Below are 6007 nucleotides of genomic sequence, written 5' to 3'. Positions count from 1 at the left end.
GGATTGTTACTCCCACTGCATCCGAGGTCGGATAACTGTGGGAGTAATGATCCCCAAGGCGCATGCACAGTACGCCGCTGAAATCTCAGCAAGTGAGAGCTGAGGTGCGCAAGCATGAACAGGGCTTGCTATGGCGCCTGCGTGGGATTGCATTGAAGAGAAATCAGTATTCATGCAAATGGAAGAGGGGCGTGCCTGTTGCAGCGCTGAAAGAAAAAACGGACTCTCTTCAACTCATTTTAATACAGAGTGGGAAAACATCAAAAGCAGATTGTAAAGGCACCACGGCACAGATTATAGAACTAATTAGTGATAAGGAAGGCTCATTAGTGTTGCAGCAGTTCTGGGATCTGTTCCTTTCTAGTAATTTGATTCAGGTCTTATATTTGTTTTTCTTCATCTTCTGGCTCTGGTGGGAGTGGTATTGGGTGAGACTTGCTTGGTTTTACCTATGGATAATTTGGGAGGACTATTTAACCTGGCCTTCATTACTGAGCTAAGTTCTAAAGTTACTATTGTTGATATCTTGTTCTCTGTGGGCTTCTCCGCTCCCACGTATGGCCTACTAGTGGCCTATGTACATGTTGAGGTTCGCCCTTGTTAGGGCGGGTTATCTGCATATAGGCAGGTCCCTTTCCTGGGTAAACGGTTTATAGGGACAGTGTTTCCCTGGTGTCTGTTTTCTTTATTGCTTACCACTGCTTTGTGGTCTGCTTGTTCACAGCCTGTGGGTCTTTCAGGTTTTCAGATCCAGCGCATCCAGATTGGACGTGACTATTAGAAGTTTATCATAGATTGCATTGTTAAAACTTCATGACAAGTTCCTTTTAATGACCCCAGACTTGCAGCTCCAATACTCCAGTATCCCTATAATAACACAATATCTTAATAAAAAATGGCTGCGATATTGCAGTTCATAGGAATACTTTCAGTAGCTTCAAATCTCTTAAAATTTACTAGTCAAGCAACTTGTTAGCAATTTATTTTTTCAATTGTAACGTGCTAGTAATACTGAACGCCTTTAAAAAGTAATAGCTACTATTTTCCTCTATTGAGGAACATGAAAAACTTTTGGAAATCTCTTGTAAAACACTTAGGGTGGCTTCGTACACAGCATTTTTTGGAAAAAAAATCCTTTTTTGTTGCTTTTTTTTTTTTAGCCAAGGCCATTAGTGGATTCAGCAGGAAGGAGGACAAGTTCGTTCTTCATAGTTTTCATTCTTTATTAATCCACTTTGAGCTTTGGCTCAAAATAGAGCATCAAAAACTGCCAGTGTGTTTTACAAAAAATGCTGTGTGCAAAGCCACCCAATGGGCTTCTTCACACTGGTGAGGGCGTGAATCACAGCCCGATATTGCACTTGCCACCATGTAAAAGAGGGGAGTCCCCATCTGAAAACAGCCTCGCATCACTGCGGGGATGAAGGAAATCCTCGCCGCAGCTGTCACAGCCACGGCAGAGGATCGCGGCGTTCTCCCATTGCTTTCAATGGGATTAGTGCTGCTGCCTGCAGGCCCCAATGAAAGAAATGGGCAATATTACAGAAAGATAGAACATGCTGCTGTCAGGATGTGCTGCTGGGATCTGTTGTACTATGTACTCCTAGCAGCACAGCTACAGGTGGTTGAGGGTTAATTGAGCTGGCTGGGTGTGGTACTTCCTGCTAGCCAATCTCCTGGGTCTGTGCTCACATATAAACCCAGCTTCTGGTCAGTCTAGCTGGGTCCCCAGGGTCATGTTACTTCTGTGTCCTGTAACTTGTTATCAGTCATGTTCAGCTTGTTCCCACTCTGATCTGTGTTTGCAAGTAGGTCTGTGTCTCTGCTTCCAGTGTGTCAGTTGGTGGATCCCTGACACAGTTACCTAGGTCAGCCTGGTTGGCTGTCTTTCTATTCCCCCTGGTATGAGGACACATAGACTTGCTGTGATTTTCATCTGTGTGCATGTGAGCTCTGGGTGGAGTCTGTCTGGGTTTCTATATGTTGTAGTTCGCTGTGTCCAGTGCTCTGTTCTGTCCTGTTGCAAGCTTTGCTGTGTAATCTGTGTCTTGCTGGTTCATGTCCGTTTGTACGTTTAAATTCTGTCAGTTTTATGTCAGTTTTCTGTATGACCTGCTATCGGTGTCCTGTCCTGTTGCAGCTTTCTGTGTGAACTCTGTCCGGTTCTGCAGGACTCCTGGTTAGTGTAGGGACTAGCGGTATAACCAGGAGCTGTGAAGTGGCCCGCTAGCTTCCATGTTTTGTACAAAATGTCAACCAATACCTGGTATTTATATTCAGCTTATCATCTGTTTATCATCTGTTACTGGTAGTTGTGTTTTATATGCTGTGATCTCTGCTCCGTGTGTCCTGCTGTCTTGTCCCTGTCATGTGGCATGTGTATGTCTCTTGTTCTGTGGCGTGGCTCCTAGGATCAGTTAGGCCCCAGATCCGAAGACCGCTGGGCTGCCCTTATTGGGGCAATGTTCCCCACTTAGGTAGGGCCACGTCATCCTCCCGTGTAGAATAGGGTCAGTTGCTTGAAACCTGTGTGACCCTGCTGCTACCTGTGTCTGTCCATCCCATCTATTCTCTCGCCCTTTTTGGATACGATCGTGTGGGCTCCCATGCTTAGGTTGCCCACATGATCGTAACAGCTGCGGTTTGTTTCCTGCATAGAATCACATTGCGGTGCCATGCAGGAAAAAACTGCTGATGTGAATCAACTTGTTCAAAAGAATATGGAAATGTGAAAAAAAACTCCCTGATATCAATGGGTTCTACTCTCTGCATATTGTGCTCGCAAATATGTCCGTGTGAAACTGGCCTTAAGGTGACTTTATATGCTTCAACGAGTTTGATTCTTCTTTAGATAGTTGAAATAGCAGGAACAAATCTTCAGAAAGCTAAAAATTTACATTGTAAGATCAGAAAATCTGTAGAAATGCAATCACTGTATTGTCCTTCAATTAAAAGGGATGTTACCATGCCAAACTGTGTAGTGGCCTGTACTGTACTTATCTATCTTCACATCTCTTTACTATGTGACTATTTCATTATGATATCAAATGATCGGCACCTTACACATTACCGATGCATGTGATTCCACCGTCGATCTGAACACTGGGCCACGTGTGGAGCCTAAATGATCATTTTCATCAACATGCCCATCCTACATATCTTGAACTGTGACACTTATGTGTATATGTGTGAGCATTGATGCCTATTTCGTTTTGGATCTGCGCAGTGAGGCATATTTATTATCTGGCTTCCTTCAGACTTGCGGCATCAAAAAGTCGAAATCTTGGTGCATGTTTCAAGATTCTGACTATTTGAAGCTTTCTACAGCGCCCTGACACTTTTTTAAAAGGTAGGTGGGGCTTAGCATTAGGGGCATGGCCACATCTGGCCCATCAAATTAACTATAATAACTAGTGCAAAGTATAGCTGAAATCTACACCCACTCATAGCTGACATAGATTTCAGTTTGGTGCACAGAGGTTCCAGCAGATGTGACAAATGCATTAAGAGGCTTGTGCTTCCTAATACATTTTTTGCACTTTTGCCGAAACAAATTTTACTTACATCGTCATGTGAAAGTTTAAGTAAGTATGCCTGAATGTCCCTATGACTAATCTGTACTAGCAGACCACACGACAGAGTGTTCTGTTCTCCTCAAACTAATAGTTCCCTCACTGTGCCTCTCAAAGTTGGTTTCCCCTTTGTAGCGCTACAAAGGACTAGCGCCCCCTCTGTGGCCACACAAAGTATTAATGCTTTCGCTGTGCCTTTCACAGCATAAAGTACCCCCTATATGTCCTTCAAAATAACAGTTCCTCCTCTGTGGCTCCACTAAGTAATAGCAGGTCTCAGAGCAATCCCTCTGTGTCCCTCAAGGTTATAAATTTTCCTTTGTGGCCCCACAAAATGATGGTGCATCCTCTGTGATCCCAGAAAGGACTAGCACCGCCTCTGTGGTCACATAAAGGACTAATGCCTCCTCTGTTCTCCCTAAACTTATAGTTCCGCCAGTGTGCCTCAAAGAAATGGCTTCCCTTCCTTGGCTCTGCAAAAGACTAGTGTCCCCTCTGTGGCCACACAAAGTATCAATGCTTCCTCTGTGCCCTTCACAGCAAAAAGTACCTCCTATACATCCTCCATTCTCTGTAGCCCCAAAAAGTAATAGCACCCCCTCTGTGCCCTTCAAAGTTATAGACTCCCCTTTGTCACCTCACAAAATGATAATGCTTCCTCTGTGATCCAGAAAGGCCTAGTACCCCCTCTGTTGCCACACATAGGACTAAAGCCCTTTATGCGCCCCCTGCAGTTCACAGCCCCCCTGAAACCCCAGCCAGCAACAGGACACAATTCATAATTCAAAGTACTGCTGGACACCGTGTGGCACCATGCAGAGCACATCTCTGCCCTCTGGCACTCAAACTGTAATGAAAGCAAGAGGCAATGGAGGAGTCAGACTACGCTCTGCATGGAGCTGCACAGCATCCAGCAGTCCTATGAATTATAGGGGTTCCAGCAACACATTGGGTGCTTTAGGCCCTACTGTCTCGCCGGTCCAAAAGCAGTCTGCAACCAATGGTGGCTTGCCACTGTACAGAAACAGAAATCAGAAATTGCGGCCTAACCCTTTCCAATCCACTGTCTGACGTCTTAAGACATTATGATTTAAGTCAATACAGATCCGATGTTGGAAGATGTCCTTTGGAGTTCTCTTACTGTATATTGCCAGCCTCTCTGCTGTCTGAGGCTATCCAATGAGTCACCTCATGCAGTACTGGCTTTAGCCAGCAGATAGCGCCGTTGTATAATGGCAGAAAAAGAGTAAGCCCCCTAGGAAAACCAGTATACAAATTGGATTGGAAAGGGTTAATGCCCTTTTGTCAGAAAAGGTGGAACGGACACTCCAGTGGACTAGATACAAATATGCAAACAAACCAGATAGCACTTCTGATGGCACAGAGAGATCAATTACCAAACTGCATCCAGACTGGCATTTCTGTTGGCAATATGGAAATCAAATATAAGAATCAGAGAGAATATGCACAGGTATACGTAAAAAAATTCACTCTGGCACCCAAACAACCCCCATTCAACTGTGGTTAAACCTGGCTTTATAAGATCATAACTTATAAAATATATACTTTTTTTTCTAGGTTTTTGAAGTTTTTTTTTTTCCGCTTTATTATAGTTCCAGCCGGGTCAAGGACAGTGGGGGCAGAACTAGAAGTGAGTGCAGGTCCCAGAGCTTGGATCCACATCTATCAGACTTTTATGGCATAAGACTCAGATGGGAATACCCCTTTAAATTAACATCTGTCTGCAGCATTTTTGCTCCCCCCCCCCCCTCCCACCACCACCACAAAAAGAAATCTAAAAAAAAATTGTGAAAAATGCCATGTCTACATAGACAGAATCCTGGAACTTCCATAGAATGCTTTGCAGCTCAGTTTGTAGCCGGTCTTGTCATCTAAGCCTCTCTTCGCTCTCGGTGACATATGCCTGTGGCGCTGGTTGCTATTACTATAATCACATTTTCACTCCAGCCAATTCTTTCCTCCTGTAAATCCATTCCATGCCTTGCACTAAACAGCAGCCACTTAGGCCTGTCTTGCATCATGAATATATTATGATGTTCTGGGATACAGGCGAGCACAAGATATATCAGTCTTGTGACTACAGCCTCTAATTCCAACAGTCATGGTGATGCTCCGCTGCATCGTCAAGTCATGTCTGCTTCAGCTGCTGCTTTCCTGCAGCTTCCACTGTGGCAATGTGTTGGTGTGGCCAGCAGAGAATAGTCACTTGATGAGCCTGAAGCCAATCGTACAAGAACTGCTTAGCAGAGGACATAATGTCACCATGCTTGTGCCCACTGCCTCGCAGCAACAGGTAACCTCTCAATCCTCAAATCTTCACTTAGAAATGGTAGAGGTAAAGTTTACTGCTGAAGAACTCCATGCGGTTTGGGAAAGATACCTTCACTTCTGGATATACGAAAGGCATGAAGTCT

Source organism: Eleutherodactylus coqui, chromosome 7 (genome assembly GCF_035609145.1).
Source record: "Eleutherodactylus coqui strain aEleCoq1 chromosome 7, aEleCoq1.hap1, whole genome shotgun sequence".
Taxonomy (NCBI): Eukaryota; Metazoa; Chordata; class Amphibia; order Anura; family Eleutherodactylidae; genus Eleutherodactylus; species Eleutherodactylus coqui.
The sequence above is the reverse complement of the archived record's forward strand: the minus strand, read 5'-3'. Positions refer to the sequence as shown.